General features: G+C 49.0%; 1 protein-coding gene across 2 annotated transcripts in view; it reads left to right on the forward strand.

Moving 5' to 3' along the window:
• Window positions 1-12,481: 12,481 nt before the first annotated feature.
• LOC309398454 (hexosaminidase D-like) overlaps window positions 12,482-21,230 on the forward strand; it is a 47,715-nt gene continuing 38,966 nt past the window's right edge. The window contains exon 1 of one of the 2 annotated variants that reach the window (XM_081965368.1): window positions 12,482-13,228. The gene's annotated coding sequence lies outside the window, so the exon portion shown is untranslated. Of the gene's footprint in view, window positions 13,229-13,592; window positions 13,627-21,230 lie in introns of those variants that run through there. The other variant, XM_081965367.1, reaches the window with a different exon arrangement.

Raw genomic sequence — 21,230 nt, forward strand, 5'->3', positions numbered from 1 at the left:
TATCTATCTATCTATCTATCTATCTATCTATCTATCTATCTATCTATCTATCTATCTATCATCTATCTATCTATCTATCTATCTATCATCTATCTATCTATCATCTATCTATCTATCTATCTATCTATCTATCTATCTATCTATCTATCTATCTATCTATCAAATTTATATCCTGTCCAAGTGCCCATCTCATGGCCATGCGATGCTGGGTAATATTTTTCCTACACAAATAGAGAGCTGCAGGTTTGTCATTGTGGAGCTGTGACTTGCAGCTACTGTCCATTATTCCAACTTTCTGGGTTTTCTGGAATCTTGTTATGGTCCTCCAAGGTGTTTGTCCTCCTTCCTGTTTCCTAGATTGGAGCCACTCAGTGCTTTCATCCACCTGTGAACACAGCCTGTGACCTATAACTAGCTCTGAACAGCAAGAAGGGAAAGCGTGAAAACCAGAGGTGGCATTCAGCAGGTTCTGACCAGTTCTGGAGAACCACGGAAATTTTGAGTGTTTCAGAGAAACAGTAAATACAACCTCTGGCTGGCCCTGCCCCCATCTATTCTCTGCCTCCCAAGTCCCAGCTGATCGGGAGGGAATGGGGATTTTACAGTCTCCTTCCCCCGCCACGCCCACCAAGCCACGCCCACAGAACTGGCGGTAAACATGTTTGAATCCCACCACTGGAATGGCCCTCTTTGCATGCACGCATTACCCTGCAGCCTCTATTCTGACCACAGAGAAAGTGAAGTCATGTATCCTCAAACCAACAAGAAACAGATCTGTTGCCCTGTGCATCCCAAGAGCCCTCATGTAGGACTGATATAGCTTGGTTTATCCAGAGCAGGGATGTCCAAACTTGGGAACTTTAAGACTTGACAACTGCCAGAGTTCCCCAGCATCTTTAAAGTTCCCAATTTGGACACCCCTGCTCTGAATAAACACCGTGTTTTTGAAAAACCTTCATTCTTGGGCCTCATATCCTTGCCCTAAAATTCCTGGAAGGCTGCCATTGTCTTATTGGTGATAAGCCTTATCAAGGGACTTGGTATCTGGCCAGCAGTTGTTTCTCTGCTAACTTCTTGTTCCTGTTGCAGATAAATTAGCCAGGAAGTTTGCATACTTAATTAGCAGCCTTATTGGTTGAAGTCCGAAAGGTGAAGGCTTTAATATTTGAATTATAGAGTCGTGGGGCTGGAAGGACTTTGGAGGTCTTCTAGTTCCTGCTTAAGGCAGTGTTGGAAGAAATGTCATCCTGGGTTCAGTCCCAAGCGGGGAAAAAGACACTGGAAACATGGAAGCTGCTTGGAAAGATGGTTTAATGGTAGACAGGATCACACGCTTCAAGATGTTGGGTGAAGAAAGGGGCTTGCTGAAAGTTCCTGAGTTTTTTATACTCTCTGTTTGGCCCCGCCTCTCTGTTTCCTGTTCCTGTGTAACAAATGTATTCTGATTGGTTGGCAGATTCCCAGGGGCGGCGGGGTGGTGGTGTCTTAGCTACCTTTGTAGGTTGTGTGTCTTTTGAGTCCCAAGCTTGGTTGTGTTCCCAGGTGCCCTGTGCTGATGCTAATACTATCATGCCTTAATCCCATCACCCTGGGGCTGAAGGGGGAGATCTTTGTTATGTAGAATAGACTGAGACATTTTAATGGCACATTGACAAAGATGGGGGCTATTACCAGTGAGTCTGTTTCCTGCCTAAAACACATTTCTCCATTTCTTATCCAGGGGAATATATTATTCTGCCTTCTTAATATTTTCTAGGACATTTCATTTTTCTAGCAGAGGGGTGGGTTTTATCTTCCTACAGCGGGAATCCTTATTCCATCCCGCACAAATGGTTGCCCAGTCTATTGAAAACCTCCAGAGATGGTGTGTGTACCCACAACTCTGGGAGGCAAGTTGTTCTGTGGATTAATCCTTCTTACTCTTGGGAAATTCCTCCTTATTTCCAAATTGGATTTCCCTCCGATGAGATATTCCACCCATTGCTTCTTGTCCTGTCCTGAGGTACTGGATTCAATTAGGCATTTGACCAAGTAGATCACAGCCTACTTCTGGATAAAACAATATCGGGTGGATAATGTTATATGAATCGCAACCCATGTTAAGACAGGTGCAGGGCAGCTGAAATATTTCATGTAACCGCAGACCTATGTGCAGCTGTCAGAAGTTCAGACTAAGTAGCCTTGGGGGGGTGGAGGGAGGTGTTGTCCATCGTAACTTTGAACAGTCACCAAGTGACTGGTCATTAAGTGAGGACTACCTGTAATAAAGTTTTTGTCTGGCAAGATTCTGTCTCTTAGTGTGACCAAAGAAAGGACTGAACTGTGGCTGGTTCGCTCTACGTCAGGGCTGCTGGCTGGGGAATTCTGGAAGTTGAAGTCCACAAGTCTTAAAGTTCCCAAGTTTGGACACCCCTGCTCTACGTCATTCTTGGGCTGCGTCTCCAAGTAATTCTGTTGTGGAAAGTAAGGACTCTAAGACCAGCTCTTTCCAATGCAAGAAAGTTTATTGCGCAGGTTCACACAGCAAAGATATGCAAACAATGTCTGAACCCCGAAGGGTTCCATTCAGAGATCTTTTATAGCCATTTTGATTTATAGCCACAACTGATTATAACTTGCTCTCTGAAAGATCCCTGAGTTGGTCACCCCACCCCCAGGTGGGGCCAATGTTTCTCACACAAATATCTTACTCTCTCTTTAGGAATTCCAGGATAGGGCGTTGCATAATGGGTGTGATTGAAATAGGACTCGAACCCTTTCAACATGCTCGATGACCCACCCATTTCTAACAGCACATCCAGCGACCCGAAGCCTCGGAAACCACGACCACTTGCGGGAACTGCGGTGGCAACCACCCACACAACCTAACGTGGAGTTCTTTAGGGTCGACGCCCCGACTTCAGGAGGGTGATCAGGCCCCCTCTTCTATCTGCAAGTGAGATAGGTACTTCACAAAGTTAACATATACTCGCCTGAAAAGTCTTCACACACGTCCTGGCCAGGAAAAAGTTCAGACCGTCTTTCTTGCATTCAAGGGTTCTTGGGCTAGCTTACCAGCACCGTCGGTGCCACAGAGAGGTCGGCCCCGTCTCCCAGAGGTAAACCCCTGCGGCGCCTAGAGAATGTTCAGGAACGGCCTCCCACTGGAACCGAGGGGTGAAGCTGCCCTCAGCGAAACATCACCTCGCCTACGAGTCCCATCTGGGGTGCCATGTTGTTGTGGAAAGTAAGGACTCTAAGACCAGCTCTTTCCAATGCAAGAAAGTTTATTGCGCAGGTTCACACAGCAACGATATGCAAACAATGTCTGAACCCCGAAGGGTTCCATTCAGAGATCTTTTATAGCCATTTTGACGTAAGCATTTACATTTCCATACATATTCCATATTTGGTAAAAGGATAATGGAAAGTTACAGAAAAGATAATAATAAAAAGTCCGTTAGTAGGCAATTTATAAGTTGAAGACATCTGCAAGAAAATTGAGGAACTGTCCCCTGTCCTTGACCGATAAACAGGATCCACTCTTCATGCATGTCTGGCCTTGAGGATAAAAATATCAATGTTCTACATCAGCTACTTTAAACTGTTACCATCTGCACATTTCATCTTGACCAAAGTTAGCATCATGGGATATAATGAACCAAAGTTTGAGGCCTAGCTTTTCTCCTTCCTCAATTCCTGAGAGATCCTAGAACATAGCATCACAGAGTTGGAAGGGACTTTGGTCTTCTAGTCCAACCTCCTGCTTGAGCAGGAGCCCCTATACCACTACAGACAAAAGCCCCCAGTGATGGGGCACTCACAACTTCTCATTGATTGATTGCTCTCACCATTAGGAAATTTCTCCTTAGTTCCAGGTTGCTTCTCTCTTTGGTTAGTTTCCATCCGTTTTTCTTGTTTTGCCTTCTGGTGCTTTGGAAAATAGGTTGACCCCTTCGTCTTGATAGGAGCCCCTCAAATATTGGAATACAGCTATCTTGTCCTTCTTTTCACTAGATTAGATATACCGTTCCTGTAAACATCCTTCATATGTTTAGCCTCCAGCCCTCTAATCATCCTTGTTGCTCTTCTCTGCAATCCGAACGGAACTGCTGCACCACCTGTCTCCTGTTTCCAAGCCTGGAAGGAGACCACTGTCAGTAGCATCAGAAGAAGCAGAGAAGTCTAGGACAATCAGCAGTCCTGCTTTCCTTGGCAATTAATTCCCAGGGATCATCCATCAGGCCACTTGAAATCAATCTGTAAATTAGTCTTCTTCCTAACCCTAACCCACAATTGAAAATAATTGAAATAACAACTAAATTTTACAAATAAGCAAAAAATAAATATAACAAATAAATTTATATTTCATATTTCTTAACCCCTTATCTCTGTCAAACGTTTTACTGCAGTGTTAGCTGAACATAGTATTTCTGAAATCGTACATAATATATCAAACCGAGAAAGATGCAACTGCAGGTTTATGACAGGTGCATTAATAATAAAAAAGGCAATGATTGTAGTTTTAGCTTTTGACAATTTGGAATGGACCTTCCTTTTAGAGGTAGTAGACAAAATGAATTCAGAAAAACCCAGGGTGCGCGTGCACACACACACACACACACAAACACACTCTCCAGTCAGGGTTTTCCTGAAACAATCAGCTTACCAAGATACATGTTGATGGTGGTAAGAACAGATTTTTCCCAATTTTGAAAAAGTAAATCCTTGCCCATAATACCAGACTGACGGAGCAAAATCAGGAAAAAAAACGCAGCAATGGCAAACCTGACTGTGTATTTTGGTAACAGAAGTTTAACCAAGTTAAGCTCAAGTGGTTAAGCCGGAGCGGCCTCTTGCATTGGCAAGTTGAAACATTTCCAAAGAAGCTTGTAAGAAAAAGACACAGGAGACACAAGGAAAAGAGGCAATGATTTAATGTAAGGGTCCCCAACCTTGTGGACTCCAATTCCCAGAATGCCCCAGCCAGGAAAGATTTAATGCAGGGGTGTCCAAACTTGGCAACTTTAAGACTTGTGGACTTCAACTCCCAGAATTCCCCAGCCGGCTGGGGAATTCTGGGAGTTGAAGTCCACAAGTCTTAAAGTTGCCAAGTTTGGACACCCCTGAAATAGAAGTAAAGGTTTAAGAGAGGAATGTGGGAGGCAAGCCCCCCAAAAAGCATAGCAATTAAATTATTGAAGTGGACAAGAGATGATGGATAAATGATCTCTCCTTTTTGTTGTTGTTCTGATTTGCTTTTCCTTCTCCCCCTTCCCCTCCCTCCCTCATTCCATCCCTTCCTCCCACCCTCTCTCTTTTTAGGTAGATGACATGACTAGAAGTTAGATAGGATAGAAAGAAAAAAGTCTTTTAATAAAGGGTGACATGATTAGAAGCTAGAATAAGGGATGGAAATAAGAGAAGGGGGAATACTAATAAGTAATAATAAGCATAATACGTATAATATTATACTTTTATATAATAAAATGGAAGTAATGGCAAAAGAAAACATGGAATAATTGGGTAATGATAGATCGCAACTTATTATAAATGTGTATTACTATTAGGAGTAGGTCAGTTGAATGAATGTAACAGCTAGGATTACCTTTACTAGTTGTATTGGTATTGGCATGTATGACATCCAGGTGACACACTGTTCACGCATTGATTTGACATATTTATAAAAAATAAATAAAACTTGGGGGGGGGGAAAGATTAGGATGTTCTGGTTGCAGGATTGTGGCCAAAAGAACAACAGTGACTGTAGAGCAGGGGTGTCAAACTTGATTTCATTGAGGGCCACATCAGCGTTGTGTTTGACCTCAGGGGGGCCAGGGTGGGTGTGGCCAGCTCAACACCACTCATGTCGGGGAGTCTGTGGCGGCCCAAGTACTCTGTCAGCGAAACAGGACCTCTGTTTTCGGCTGTGACGGCTTCCTGTAACCCCCTGCCAGCAAAAACGGAGCTTGGGAGAGCCACCCGCGGCCCTTCCGACCTCTGTTTTTGCGGGCAGAGGCACTGTGGGTTGGTCCTGTGCTGTTTCCAGGGTGTCCCTGCGGACCAGATCTAAGCACCTCACAGGCCAGATCCAGCCCGTGGGCCTTGAGTTCTGACACCCTTGCTGTAGAGTAATAACTAATAAAGAAACAACCAATAATGACCTTGGATTGTGCTATAAGCAGGGGTGGGCTGCTATGGGTTTGCCCGGGTTTGGGAGAACCTATAGCTAACGCTATGGCAGTTCGGAGAACCTCCAAATCCCAACCCTGGTTGGCCCTGCTCACCCCACCCCTCCCACCCTGCCCCGTCCCTCCCAGGCGTTTCCATTCAGCCCATTTTGGAAGCGAGGTAAGTGCAGGGCCCGCATGAAGGCTTGGGGGGAGGGGGGAATGGGCCTCCCAGAAGATCCAGAATGCTGGAAACAGGCCAGTTTTCACCCTCCCAGAGGCTTGAGGAAATGCCTCCCATCGCCATGGTGCAGGAGGCCAACTAGGCCACGCCCACCCAGCAACTGGGCAGAGAACCCGTTGCTGGAATTTTTGAAGCTCACCATTGGCTATAAGGCCACACACTAATTTCAAGTAGAACTGGAGCAATTTTTGTTGGATAGGCGGATAACTAATCCTTCCCTTGTTTTCCTTCTTTTAGTGAACAGGAGCTGAAACATTCCCTCCGAATCCTGATGGAGCTGGAGACTCAGTTCATAAGCTGCGGGGCCAACCCCTTCGCCTCCCTCAAACCGGAGCAGGCCCATTCAAACCCTAACAAGTCACCTGTCTACGCCAACTCCCATTACCTCACCTTCCATGGTCTAGGTGGTCCTTCCGAAGAACATAAATAGGAGAACGAGAGGGAGAAGAGGAAGGGAGACCTCAGCAAGCTTAGAACTGTACAACTTAGCTAGTGGTGGTTTCCTTCATATAGATCAGTTTGTCACACAACCAGCTAAGATCTCAGGAATGCAAGCATCAGGGCGATGGTGAAGGCTGCCTTTTCTGCTTGCAGCTAAAGATCCAAGGCTATTATTAGCAGCTGTCTAGTCTAAGTCTATCAGTTTGTAGACAAAGCATGTTGACTCCCATTATCTTCTCTGAAAACGCCTCCCAATTTAGAATATGTAAACCAGCTAACTTGAGACCTTCCAGATGTGTTGATGCTAGTTTTTCCAAAATTCCCAGCCACAGGCAATGCCAGCTTGGAGTTTTGGGGGCTGTTATACCAGGTGTGAAATCCAGCAGGTTCTGACAGGTTCTGGAGAGCCAGTAGCAGAAATTTTGAGTAGTTCAGAGAATCGGCAAATGCCACCTCTGGCTGGCCCCAGAGTGGGGTAGGAATGGAGATTTTTCAGTATTCTTCCCCTGCCATGCCCACCAAGCCACGCACATCAAGCTATACCACACACCCCAAGTCATGCCCACAGAACCGATATTAAAAAGAAATTGAATTATACTACTGTGTTATACCAGGGGTGGGTTCCTGCCAGTTCTAACCTCTTCTATAGAAGAGATTCCACAAATCTACAGTGCTGTTTAGAACCGGTTCCAGCTCCCTCTCCCCACCCGTCCGGACATTATCAAGATGAAGAGCAAGAGGAGGAATTCTGGGAGTTGAAGTCCACAAGTCTTAAAGCTGTCAAGGTTGAACACCCCCGGTTTTTTTTTTCTAAAGGGTTAGGGGTGCAAGGGTCTTGTAACTTGATAGCCTTAAGACTTGTGTGCTTCAAATGCCAGAGTTTCTGAGCCAACATTTTGGTTGCTAAGTAAGAGAGTTTCACCACATTTTACAAGTTGGCCACGCCCACCAAGTCACATGGCTGACAAGCCACTCCCACAAAGCAGGCCACACCTGCAGAAGAGGTTCTAAAAATTTTTGAAACCCACCACTGTCTTATACCTAACATAGTTGGAGGACTCCAGATTGGAGATGAGGGCCACTTTGGTGTAATGGTTAAAGGCATGGATTGGAAGCCAAGGGACTGAATTCCAGTTCTATTTTAGGCATGACAGTCAGAATAAGAGAGTTGGAGGGGACCTTAGATGTCTTCTAGTCCAATATCCTGCTCAAGCAGGAGATCCTACGCCATTAGACAATGGTTGTGCAGTCTCTTCTTGAAATCTCCAGTAATGGACACCCACAATTTCTGGAAGCAAGTCGCTCCACTGGTTTATTGTTCCCTCTTTCAGGAAATTTCATCTTAGTTCTAGGTTGGCTCTCTAGTTGATAGCTTTCCATCCATTGCTGCTTGTCCTGCCCTCAGGTGTATTGGAGAATAGGTTGACACTCCCCACCCTCATTGTGGTAACTTCTCAAAGTCAACATTTTGGGCCAGGTTGTTCTATCAACCCCTAGAAACAATTGAATGGCAAACCTGGGCAATGTAAAATTTAATAAAATAAAAAAGCAAATCTGAAAATGGTTAATTTTGTTATACTGTATATTGAGTAGTGTAACATAGAATAGAATAGAATTCTTGGCCAAGTGTGATTAAACACACAAAGAATTTGTCTTCGGTGCATTTAGGGGTTTGCATTTAGATGCAGTTTGGGGGTCACCATTGCATACTATAAAACAGACACATCACCCTGCCAACAAAAGTGTGTATAGTCAAAGCTGTAGTTTTCCCAGTTGCAATATATGGCTGTGAAAGTTGGACCATAAGAAAGGCTGAGCACCAAAGAATGGAGACCTTTGAATTCTGGTGCTGGAGAAGACTTCTGTGAGTCCCTTGGACTGCAAGGCCATCCAACCGGTCAGTCCTAGAGGAGATCAACCCTGACTGCTCTTTAGAAAGCCAGTTCCTGAAGAGGAAACTCAAAGACTTTGGCCACTTAATGAGAAGGAAGGACTCCCTGGAGAAGAGCCTCATGCTGAGAAAGACTGAGGGCAAAAGAAGAAGGGGACAACAGAGAATGAGGTGGCTGGATGGAGTCACAGAAGCAGTTGGTATGAGCTTAAATGGACTCCAGAGGATGGTAGAGGACAGGAAGACCTGGAGGAATGTTGTCCATGGGGTCGTGATGGGTCAAACACAACTTCGTAACTAACAACAACAAAATTGCATATCTTCAACTTGCTAAGGTTCAGAAACATTGGAATAATGGATTAGCAGCTAGTCATGGTCAGGGGTGGGCAATTAATTTTCACCAAGGGGCTGCATGAGAAACTGGGAGGGGTATTGCCTTGGGCCAGACAGGCACAGCCAAAGGGCTAGATGTGGCCCCTGAGCCATAAAACGCCCAGGTCTGGTCTAGATGTTATAATGAGGCCCCAGGATCCCAGGTCAAGATTGCCTGGAACCCCAAAGATTCTAGGAAAGCCCACATTCAGAAGCTCCACTTGGCCATGCCATTCCCAGCGGTTGTCAATGACTCCATCTCACATCATCCCAAATACTAAGCCAGGGTTTGGCAACTTTAAACACTCAAAGAGACACAAAGGTCCTAACCAGAAGCTCCCTGTTCAATTCTGGAGCCAACCGGAAGTCCAGTTCCCCCACCATAGAGTCTCCTCCTAGCATGGTATCCTTTTTCCTCTGCCGACCGGAAGTCCGGTTCCCCCACCATAGAGTCTCCTCCTAGCACGGCGTCCTTTTTCCTCTACATGTCCTAACTGAAAGCCCTATCAATTGTGGAGCTCATCTGTGACAGGGAGCCACATGCGGCTCCAGAGCTGCAGGTTGCCGATTCCTGTACTAAGTGATAATCAGCTCTTTACCCACCATATGCTGAACTTGTACCTTGTGCTAAGCGAGAAGCTAAAGAAAATTACACAATGACTCTACAGAACGATCCCCACCACTTGTGAGCTCTGAAGATTAATGAGAAGATCGTGACTCTGTGGCATATGAAGGGAGGAGAGAGAGAGAGATCAGTCAAGCGGTTGTTTGCTCATGCCACGTGCCTTCCACAGGTGTGTCAAAACAAAGCAACAATCGCAGGACAGCTTTTTGTCAGAAGCAGCCTTTATCACTCCAGTGGGAAAAAAGCAAAGCAAAAGCAAAACCATACAGCACAATTGCCACACAGGTCACAAAATATTTACAGGGTTTTTCTTCCTCCTTCTCTCCTTCCAAGGAGAAAATACAAGTTCATGCTTAGCCAAGTCTTTGCAGAGTAGAGGTTACCAATGGTTGTAAAGAGTCTCTGATTCTTTTGATATTTGGGTTCTTCAAAACTTGGGTAGAGTTTTGAAAGGATTGAAGGTTGAACCCCCCCCCCCCCAAATCTGCAGGTGAGGGGATTGAGATGGGCTTGGTAATGTAGCATCCACCAGAAGGTCAACAGAATAGATATGGACAACCCACAGTGTCCCCAACACATGTTACAGCAGATGCAGGCTCCATATCTATTCCAACTTTCTTCCTTTCTTCCTGGATGGACAGTGGAATCCAGAAACATACATGAAAACAACTTCAGACTCCAAATTCTTGCTTCTCAGCGGTGGATTAATCAACTTGTGCCAATTTTTGTCCGAATGTTTTATTGCTCTGTTGCCTCTAGAATCCTTCCTAGTTTGTGTGGACTGAAGATACAACTTCTCAACTCGCTTACAGGGGAGCGGAGAAGAAGAGAACGCAAACCCACCAACATAAACATAGAATCAATGCTTAAAGCAGGAGAAGGGGAGGCAGGACTGTCCCTGCACAACAGTGCAAATACAAATTGTGCTTGTACAAAGACTAGAAAGGCTGATGTCCATGGAATTGGGGACAGCAGAAGGCCCCTTTCCCAGTAAGGGCATTTAGCGATGGTGGGAAAGTTGGCCACAAGGCATTATGCTTTGGTCCTACGGATGGACCTCCAGAAGGTACCTTTGTTGTGAAAAGATCCCAGGCCATAGGGAATAGAGGCCATCAGTTGCCATGGGAATAAACCTGATGGTGGTTCAAATTGCCGAAGACTCAAGAGGATGCACCTATAGGCCTGCATGGTGTTGGAGAAGTCTCCAAGAGACCCAAGAAAATCCCAAAAATGTAAGACACCTTAGTTGAAGATCTGGCTGTGGGGATCCTCACCCACCTGAGAACTGCTAGTTTAGCAAGGAATGACTTGAGTTCAGGCTGCCGAATGATTGGGAGGAATCCTTTCTACGTCATTTTGGGACTAGACCCAAAAGTTTCATGTCCAGTTGCATTCTTCTGCCATCTGTGGAAGTTCTTCAGACTGGTTTTTTTTCCCCTGAATGCTCTCTGGAGATGCTAGGCCACGAATGAAAAAGAGGCGCTTCCCAGGTCTTCTAAAATACCTACCATGACCCAACTTCCAAAGCAAGGGACAGGAGGACACCTGTAGAAGTTTGGGCTTTTGACTCCCATCAACTTTAGTCAACAAATTGCTCATTGTAGTCCAAAATATCTGAAGAACGCCGCTTGCCTATTCCTGTTCTGAAATAACACAGCGGTATGGCGACTATCGCTTTGCAATCTCTGCTCCCCGAAGAAGCAGAAATGGGTTGTTATGCAATCAGATTGAATGGGTTTTCAGATCATTATCATCCTTCTAGATATTGTCTGTCCACTACAGGATGAAAGCTTCTTCTGCACGTTTCCAACTGACATGAAGCTATCCTTTGCCAGCTGAGCCCGACGTACTTACTTGGGTATCAGACGTTTGATTGCCAAATTCTTTACTTGTTGCAGTTATTGGCAAATAGCAATAGCACTCGGACTTATATACCGCTTCACGGTGCTTGGCAGCCCTCTCTAAGCAGTTTTTACAGAGTCAGATTATTGCCACCAACAATCTGGGTTTTCATTTTATCAACCTCAGAAGGATGGAAGGTGGAGTCAACCTTGAGTTAGTCAGGATCGAACTCCTGGCAGTGGGCAGAGTCAGCCTGCAATTCTACGTTCTTACCATTGCACCACCATGACTTTTAATGGCAACATGCAGCTGGCCAGCATGCAGAAGGAACATAACTAGGTTTTTGCCTGCTGGAAACAGCAGGAAAGCATTTAGCAAAGTGGCTTACCAATGTACAATTAGCAAAGAAAGGCGAAAATGCCTTTTCCTTTGCTTTAAATTGGGATGGGGGCGGGGAGAGGCAAATCAAAGGTAAATTGTTGAGGCCCACAAAACGGCCACCCTGAAGAAGTGATGGTTGGGGCTGCTCATCTTCCTTTGACATCCTATTTTTCTTTGACACTTTCCTCTTGCCCGGCAAACAGGTGGCTTCAACCAAGAGGCAGGGCATTCTTCCCAGAAGTGGTCTCACCCGATCTCTTTGGCAACCAGGTGTGAACTTCAGTTGGGTTCCTTCAGAGAACAGGTTTTGCTGGACTGGTGCAAGAAGCCAGTTTGGACCGGTCCAGGCAAACCGGATGCTAATTTTGCATCAGCTTCGGCAAACCGGTAGTTGGAAGGAGTGGCTGGCCCTGCCCATCCTGCCTCGCTGTACTTCATTGATGTAAAAGCTGGCTGGGGAATTCTGGGAGTTGAAGTCCACAAGTCTTAAAGTTGCCAAGTTTGGACACCCCTGCATTAATGGATACAAGCAATAACACTCACCTTCAAAGAAAACAATGCAAATAATCGATTGGGAACATCGAAGGGAAGGAGAAAACGTGCTATTTAAAGCATCGCCTTGGGTTGCTTTTCAATTCCATTTCCTAGTTGCTTAAAGCGCTTTTAGGCATCTATATTTTTATAATACTGTAAACCTCTCATAAAATACCCTCGCACCCGCGCAGGAACCGGACTGGCTACAAGAGGCCAGGCAAAGCGGGAGGGGGTCCCGTGGCCCCGCGTGGGGTGCAGCAGCCCCGCGTCCACTTCGTGGGGGAGGGGGGTCTGGACCTGCGAGCCAGTCCATCCCGCGTGGAATTCCCTGGACTGGCTCAGCCTTGGGAGCAGCCCGCTGGCCCCGATCCTGCGCTGCGACCGGCTGGAGTCGGTGGGGCGAGCCCGGGGGGCTTTGGCCCAGCGTGGAGGAAGGCAGGAGGGGCCGTTCCCCGTGGCCGGGGGGCTTTGATCTCAGCCGGGGAGAGGCCGAGCTCGGGGGCCGCGCACGGGAGGGTAGGCTGCCGCTGGGCGGGGAGGCTCTACCGAGCCAGCCCGCACCTCCTCCTCCTCCTCCGGGCCAGTCCAGCCGGGGCCGCGGGCTCTGCCGGACTAGCGGCTCTTCGTGCTGCCTTCCAGGGCGGGGCGGGGGCTGTTTCTGCCTGCCTGCCTGCCTGCTCCGCCCTCCAGCCGGCTCCCGCCGCAGCGCAGAGCCAGCGCGGAGCGGAGCTGCACCTGCACCGGCTCAGGTAGGGCTGCAGAGGCGGCGCCGGAGTCGCGGGGGCGCCGCTTGGAGGGACGGGCCCTCCCGAGGGGGGCTGGCAGGCTGGCAATGGGGCACCCGCAAAACAAGAGAGGAGGGGGAGAAGCGCCGGGGGGGGGGACCTGGCAACTGCGCGGAGACGCCCGGAGCGGGCGGGGGCGCGTTCCAGTCTTCTAACGGTCCTGAAGGCGGGGGCGGCGTAATCCCCGGAGGCGAACCGGCGCAGAGGCTTGGCACCCGCCTCCTCCTCCTCCTCTTTCTGGAGCTGCCGTTCTGCATGGCGTGAGGCGCCCCCGGGCTCCCTGCTGGCGATCCTGGGGCGCGTTGGCCGGCGGGGCTGTTCCCTGCGCGGCGCCCTGGTGACGGCTGCCCGGCCGGTTGCAGGTGAGCAGCCCGGGAGGTGGTTGCCGGAACGGGGGGGGTGTCCTTTCGGGAGATGCCCGAAGCTCCGCATCCCCGAACGCAGCCCCCTCCCCCCCTGGACCGAGCCGCCCTCCCTTCGCCCCCTGGGCAGCGCCGGGGTGGGAGGGCACCCGAGCTCGCTCCCTTGGCCAGCCCGGGTCGGAGGCGGCTTCTTGGGGTGGGGCTGTCGGGGCGGCGTGCCCCGAAAGGGCCGCCCCTGCGGATTCCCCCGGGGGCTTCGCTGGCCGGAGGGCTTCGGTTCAAGGTCTCCTAGGAGGCGCGGCTTCCCCCCTCCCTTCTCGGTCGGATGCCCAGTGTCCCCATCTCCCACCTGCCCCACCGGTCAACCCGAGAGCGGATGCCTTTTGCCCAGGGGAACCGGCAGCTCCCGAGCCGGCCTTAGCCGCTCTGGGGTGGCGTGGGGACGGGGCCCATAGGCATGCGGTATTGGAGCCGGTTCTGCGCCTCCCTGGGGAAGCCTTGTTTTCTTCCCCTTTTCGGCCTGAGCAGAAGCGCTGCCGCCCGAGGGAGAGGAAGGCGCTGCGCCAATGTGGGCCAAGGAGATGTGCACCTGCCATTCGTTGGCTCCCTCTGTCCAGGGTTCATGATGCCCGGAGATGGTGGGACTGGCTTTGGGGGCTGCAAGGCTGGGCCTGGAGGAGGGTCACTGGGAACATGGTGGCACCGTTGGGGGTAATTTCTGCTGGGTTTAGGTCTGATTTAACAGACGGTCTGCCTAGTTCAGGTGGGGATTATAACAGGGGCTCCATCACTGGCAGTTTTCAAAAATAGACTGGACAACCGTTTTTTATTGGGATGGTATATAAGGTCTTCCACCTTCAGCCTGGGGTTGAACTACAAGACCTCTGAGGTCCCTTCCAGTTCTTTCAGTCTCTTCCGGGTGATTCTATGCTCCATGTGGCTCAACGCTAAACATGCTAAGCTTGCTTAACAAAACCTGTTTAAGTATCATGGCTACCCAAGTAAACAAATAGCAACAGCACTCAAGACTTATATATTGCTCCACATGGCTTTCCAACCCCCTCTATGCGGTTTACAGAGTCAGCCTCTTGTCCCCAACAATCTGGGTCCTCATTTTCCCGATTGGTAAATGCATGGAAGGCTGGGTCAACCTTGAGCCTGGTGAGATTCGAACTGCCAAATGGCAGGCAAATCAACGTTTTGCCAGGTTCACGCAAGAGACTAAGAGAGGCAAGTAGCAGGTTGTCCTAAGCAGGTCCGAGCCCAACGCTTCCCATCCCCACTTCAGCCTTCTCTGAGCAGAGATGAAGTCTTTGCCTCACAGACTGGCTTCCTGCTTGAACGGATGGCCAGAACGGGGGTCCAGATTTATGTTGCTAAGTCAGACAGTTGTTAAGTCATTTTACAACCTTTTTGCCATGACTGTTGTGGCTGATGGTTGTTAACTGAGTCTCTGCAGCTTTTAAGTGAACCACGTGGTCACTGAGTGAACCCAGCTTCCCCCATTAGAGTTTGCTTTTTGGAAACTGGCCAATGGCAGTCCTGTGATCTCAGGAGGCTGCAACCACCCAAAATATATGCCTGTTGCTCAGTTGCCCGATTTTGATTATCAGTGACTGTGGGGAGGGGATAACCTTCATAACTATGAGGACCGGTCATAAGTCATTTTATTCAGGGCCGTTGTAACTTTGAACAGTCACTAAACGAATGCTTGCAAGTCAAGGACTAAGACATCATGTAGCTTTGTTTGTCTTCGGTTTAGAATGCTGTGTGCCCACCCAGCCACTTTGATGTGCAAGTTGTGGTGCATTGTGTCAGTCAGACATCATGAATTGGCTTGGTGTTATGTGCCTGCTCCCCTTTGTGGTCCCCATCTGGGCTGCTCGGTGATTCCCCTGGCATTGAGCATCATGTGCTCAGCTCCATGGAAGACTCCTCTCTTCTCCCCCCGCTCACTGCAAGGGGCCAAGCGGGCAAAGTTCAAAGGGACAGGAATGAGCCATGGGCCCTGCAATGCATGGCTGAAGGGCCCCTGAATGGGGTCTTTCTGGGCTGGTTCATCTCCTGGGCATCCAGCTTGAAGAGGGGGTCCGGAGACCCGGAGGCAGGACCTGAAAGGGTGCAGGACCTTGGTGTTGCAGTAAGGCCACACCTAGAGTGCAGCATCCAGTTTTGGTCACCAGGCTATGAAAAAGATGTTGACACTCTAGACCAGTGGTTCTCAACCTTCCCAATGCCGCGACCCTTTAATACAGTTCCTCATGTTGTGGTGACCCCCAACCATAAAATTATTTTTGTTGCTACTTCACAACTCTCATTTTGCTACTGTTATGAATTGTTAAGCCTGATTCATTTAATAACAGTGTTACTAACTTGACGTGCAGTGATTCACTTGACCGATGTGGCAAGAAAAATGGTAAAACTGGGCAAAACCCACAGCAAACTTCTCACTTAGCAACATAAATGGACTACCTGCATGTTAGGCTTGAACAAAAACAGGCCAAGAGGCGAAGGGTCTCCATTTGTCCCTATTCCAGCAGGGCAACGTTTGTTTCTTAGGGATGTCAGAGCCGGGCAGCTCAATTGGGTCTGCCGACTGTCGTACTTTCAAAGGTGCCAGAGGGCAGCGCCCACCCCCGGACTTCCTTCGCTGCTCCCAGGAAGCTGTGGGCTGGGCCCTAAGGGCAAGGCACCTGCGGGGTCGTCGGAGATAAAAGCCGGCTGTCACATGACGCACTGGCCGGCTTGTTCGCCCGCCTGGCTTTCCCGCCTCTACCAGGCCCAGGAAAGTGATGCAAAGAGCAGCCGAAATGCACCACTTCAGTGCCCGCCGGGAAGCCGCCACTGCCGCCGCCAGCTTTCCCGCGCCAAGGCCACCATCTGCCCGGCTTCATCACCTGCTGCCATCGCCCACCTTTACGACCGGCTGAAGGGCGGCCGGCGCCGAGCTTCCAGGTGACGACTCTCCAGTGGCCGTATCCTCCCCAGCAGCATCCCCGAGGGCTCCCGCTTCTTCTCGCACTCCCTCCTCTTCTTCCAACCGGGCAAAGCGGACCTGCTTCTTCGCGCCCCCCGCCACCATATGTCTACTACACCTGAGGGCCTCTGCTGCAGAGCTGGGCAGGCGACACGTGACCGATTAATCCCAGATCCGGCGGCATCTTGGCAGGCGAAAGGAGCACTTTAAGACCACACTTCCCAGAAAGCACCGGAGACCAACTGTTTACGGTGTGGAGGCTGTCGCTGCAAAGCGCCTCCCGTTCCACACTGAGGTTGGAGAATGCTCCCAGCGAATTATTTCCCCTCTCCAGTTATTGACTCTAGGCCCTAGAGGTCTTAGGCGACCCCTGTAAAAGGGTCGTTTGACCCCCAAAGGGGTCGCGACCCACAGGTTGAGAACCGCTGGACTAGATGATCTACAAGGTCCCTTCCAACTCTGTTAATCTGTTGAAGCACTGCCTTTCCTGGGCACCAACGCAGCTCCCCCAGGCACTTGAGAGCCTCCCTTTAACCAGAGGATTGGCATCTTCCAATACTTGAAGGGCTGTCACAGGGAAGAGGAAGTTGATTTATTCTCCACAGCATCTGAAGGCAGGACAAGAGGCAAGGGGTGGAAGCTCCTCAGAGGAGGATTCAACCTGGAAAGAAGGAGGAATTTCCTGGCAGTGAGAGCGATTCACCAGTGGAACAATTTGTCTCCCAAAGTTGTGGGTGCTCCATCACTGCAGGTCTCCAAAGAAAGATTGGTCCAGGATACTGTAAGGACCTCTGCCTGGAGAGGGGGTTGGACTAGAAGACCTCCAAAGTTCTCTCCCCCCAGGTCTTATAATTCTTTGAGTCGATCCACCTGCTGCTCCAGCTGCCCAGATACCCACCAACTGCCCTTGGACAGATTTCCTGTGAAGAGGGCAGGTAGAGAGAGGGGCTGGGGGTAGCTGCCCCGACCTTCTGAGACTTATGGAAGTCAGGGCTGAAGCTCCTTGGGTGGCTTCAGGGCTTTCCTATCTCTGCCAAAGCAATAAAGAGGGAACAGTCATGTCGACAGGGTGCAAATACCCTCCACCAGTTTAACTCCAGTTCCAGTAAACAGCAAGCCCTTTGCTGGCCCACATGCCACCCCGAGACTGAAATCGCAGGGAAAGGACTGGTTCATTGAAACAGTGGAAAGGATTTCCTGACGGAGACCACTTTCAACGGGTGCAATGATAGGCTGCCCCATGCCCACAGAGAGGGGGGGGGGTGTTCAAGCTGTTTTCCAAAGCACCTGAAGGCCAGACAAGGGATAATGGCTGGGAACTGATCGTGGAGAGATTCAACCTGGAAATGAGGAGGAATTTCCTGATGGTGAGAACAATCAATCCATGGAACAGAAGTTGCCTTCGGAAGTTGTGGGAGCTTCATCACTGGAGGCTTTCAAGAGCAGACTGGGCTGCCGTCTGTCAGAAATGGTGTAGGGTCTCCTGCTTGGAAGTGGGGTTGGACTAGATGACCTATAGGGTCCCTTCCAACTCTGTTAATCTATTATGTGGTCCCCCTCCGTTGCGGACAGTCTTCAAACAGATCTGCCTGTCCAAAACACACAAAGGCAGGTGTAGACTTGGTTACCTTTGAGATCCCTTCTAAGTCTATGATTCTGTGCAAATAGCTCCCAACTGCTTCAAAAGTTTGCTTAAACTGTCATCATCCGCCTTGATTGAGGTTTCTTCCTTCCTGCACAGCTGTAGCAAAACAGGAACTGTCTCTTTTCTTCATATTTCAGGATTAGCAAAACCTGATCACCTTGTCTGGCTAGTGATGTGCATGCAAAAGACTAACTTCCTTGAGCCCATTGGTGAATGAGACAAAAACATTATTTTCATCTTGGCAAGCTTGGTAAACCTATAAAGTTTACCTTTTCTCTGGCCCATGAGAAGCAAACAGTGACATGAGCACATTTAATAAAAGAAATGACAAACCCTTGATTGACCACAGACAAAAGTGCCCTTAGATTAGTCATCCTCTGTATCCTCCTAAATGTTTATGGTAGCTTGACAGCTCAGCCACCGTTTTTCATTGCTGGTTCAACTTGTTTGTCCTCCTCTGAGCACTACTGGAGAGCCCACGTGTGTAAAAAAACCCCAAGCTTTAGGTGCTGCCTCTTGTATCCAGTTGGTTGGCAACAAAGGTAAGCAAAAAAAGATGCCCAGCAGAGTCTGGGAATTGACGGAAAACATGCTAGGCAGGTATTGTTTTTGCCAGCACGTCTACACTACGGTGGTGTTTTTCAGCCTTGGCAAGATGGGTGGAATTCAACTCCCAGAATTCCCCAGCCAACATGGTTAAGGGGCGTGATAGCGCAGTGGTTAGAATGCGGCATTAGAGGCTGACTCTGCCCACAGCCTGGAGTTTGACCCTGACCTCTTCAGGATTGACCCATCCTTCCATCCTTCCGAGGTCAGTAAAATGAGGAGCCAGATTGTTGTGGATAAGGGGGGGACATTGTAAACCAGGGGTGTCAAACTCGATTTCATTGAGGGACGCATCAAGGTTGTGTTTAACTCTGGGGGCTGGGGTGGGCATGGCCAGCTCAACGTCACTCATGTTGGGGGCACCAGTGGTGTCTTGAGCGCTCTGCCAGTGAAAATGGGCTCCCAAGCACTGTTTTCGGCTGCAGCAGCCTCCTTCAACCCTCTGCCAGTGAAAGTTGGAGCGCGGGCACAGCCCTCGCGGACTCTGTTTTTGCTGGCAGAGACACGTGGGGTGGCCCTTTGCTGTTTCCAGGGTAGCCCCACTGGCCAGATCTAAGCACCCAGTGGGCCTTATCCAGCTCCAGGGCCTTGAGTTTGACCTCCCTTGTAAACCATTCAGAGACTGCTATAAAGTTGTATGGCGTGGTAGATAAGTCTTATGTACTACTGCTCTCTTCTAGTTGCTAAGGCTGAGAAATACTGTACTACACAGTCAACAGCAAAACAACAGTCCTATGCAACGTGTTGTGGCCCAGCAGCGGCCGGCTGAGCTGTTGGTGGACTCTGACAGCTCAGACCATCATGGGACTGCTCTGGAGGATGAGGAAGACTCTGGAGGGTGTTTGGAGTCAGAGCAGGAGCTAGAGAGGCCTGTTGGCCACCAGGTGGCATCTGAATCAGGGAGCAGTGAGGAGGAACAGAGGGTTGGAGGTGGAGCGACGGGAGGGGAATCTTTGCAGAAAACAACAGTCCATTTTACTAGCCGTTGAGAAAGCATTCCGTAAGTTTAATCTTGGTTTCTTGAAGATAGCTTTTTAGGCTCCTAGCCAAGGGGTGGCTTTATCTATGTGTTCTGACCCCCCCTCTGTCTGGTAATGAACGCCGACACAGGCTTGACTGTTGGCCACTTTTAAATCACAAAGATTACAACTCTGTTGGCTGAAAGTCCAGACAAGAACCACATGCAAGAATAGTTGGCAGCAACCCAAATCAAACAGAACATAATACAAGACAGACCAGACAGACGTTCCTCAATACTGTTACGAGCGGTTGAGCCCTGCAAAACCTTCCTCCCAAAGTTCCGTCTTATATACGCTCTTGGGAGGGGCCACGCCCCAACCACCCGAGCTTCATTATCTTTTAGGAACTTGTCTCTGGAGCAGCTGTTGCCTTCGTTTCTCCGCCCTCCTCAATCTTGCGTCAGGGACAAACTCCCTCCGATCTTCCCCACCGCTCCATGCCTCAGGCGCCTCCTGGTGGCCAACTGGCCTCTCTGGTCCCTGCTCTGCGTCTGAACCCTGCCCAGGGTCCTCCACCTCCTCCATAGCCGACTCATAGGGTTCGTCGCTATCTGAGTCGCTCAGCAGCTGCAAAGGATCCCGCTGGGTCACAACATCTATGTAATTAGTCGTGGCAGACAGTTAAGCCGGTGTCTGCATATTCATTGGAATCACGGGACAGAACAGCAACCTAAAGCTACTCAGCCCGTAAAATCACCCTCGGATTCCTCCCAAGATTTCATTCCAGCCCAAATCCAAATCTTCTGACATTTTCTTCTGCCAGACCTCAGTCTATCTGAAATTATTTGGCAGAAGTTCCAGAATGCAGTTTTTATTTGGGGGTTTGAAAGCAAACCTATGTTTTGTTTTGCGTACCTGGTTGGTTTCTGTATCACTGGGACATCCAGAACCTGGCACTTCCGGGTTTTTTGGAATATTAACTGGGTTTAAATTGTATGTGGCCTCACTTTGCACCGAGGAGGTTCTTGCTCACAGGGGTCATTTCAGTTTCAGGATTGGAGGAAAAGGATTTTTATGTTGCATTCCCCTCCAGAAGAATGGCTAAGCTCATGTTTTCCTGAGAGTGTCCTCATGTACTCTTTTCCTCCCCAAATGGACAAATGCAATGAGATGATACAATCAAATGTTACTGCTAATTTTCATTATAGCATAATATTTCTATAATCATATAATCCAATTGCATTGGTCCGTTGCGGAAAAGACGTTTTCGGGACCTGAAGCTTAATATCTTGGAGAATGTATATAATGGAGATTGATTGGATATTGATCCATTGGTTGGAATAGAAATTGACTGACTGGCCGCCCATCCAAGCCTGAGAATAAACTATAAACAATGGAGAATGTGACTAAATAATCT

The sequence above is a fragment of the Natrix helvetica genome (genome assembly GCF_964273705.1).
Source record: "Natrix helvetica genome assembly, chromosome: 13".
Taxonomy (NCBI): domain Eukaryota; kingdom Metazoa; phylum Chordata; class Lepidosauria; order Squamata; family Natricidae; genus Natrix; species Natrix helvetica.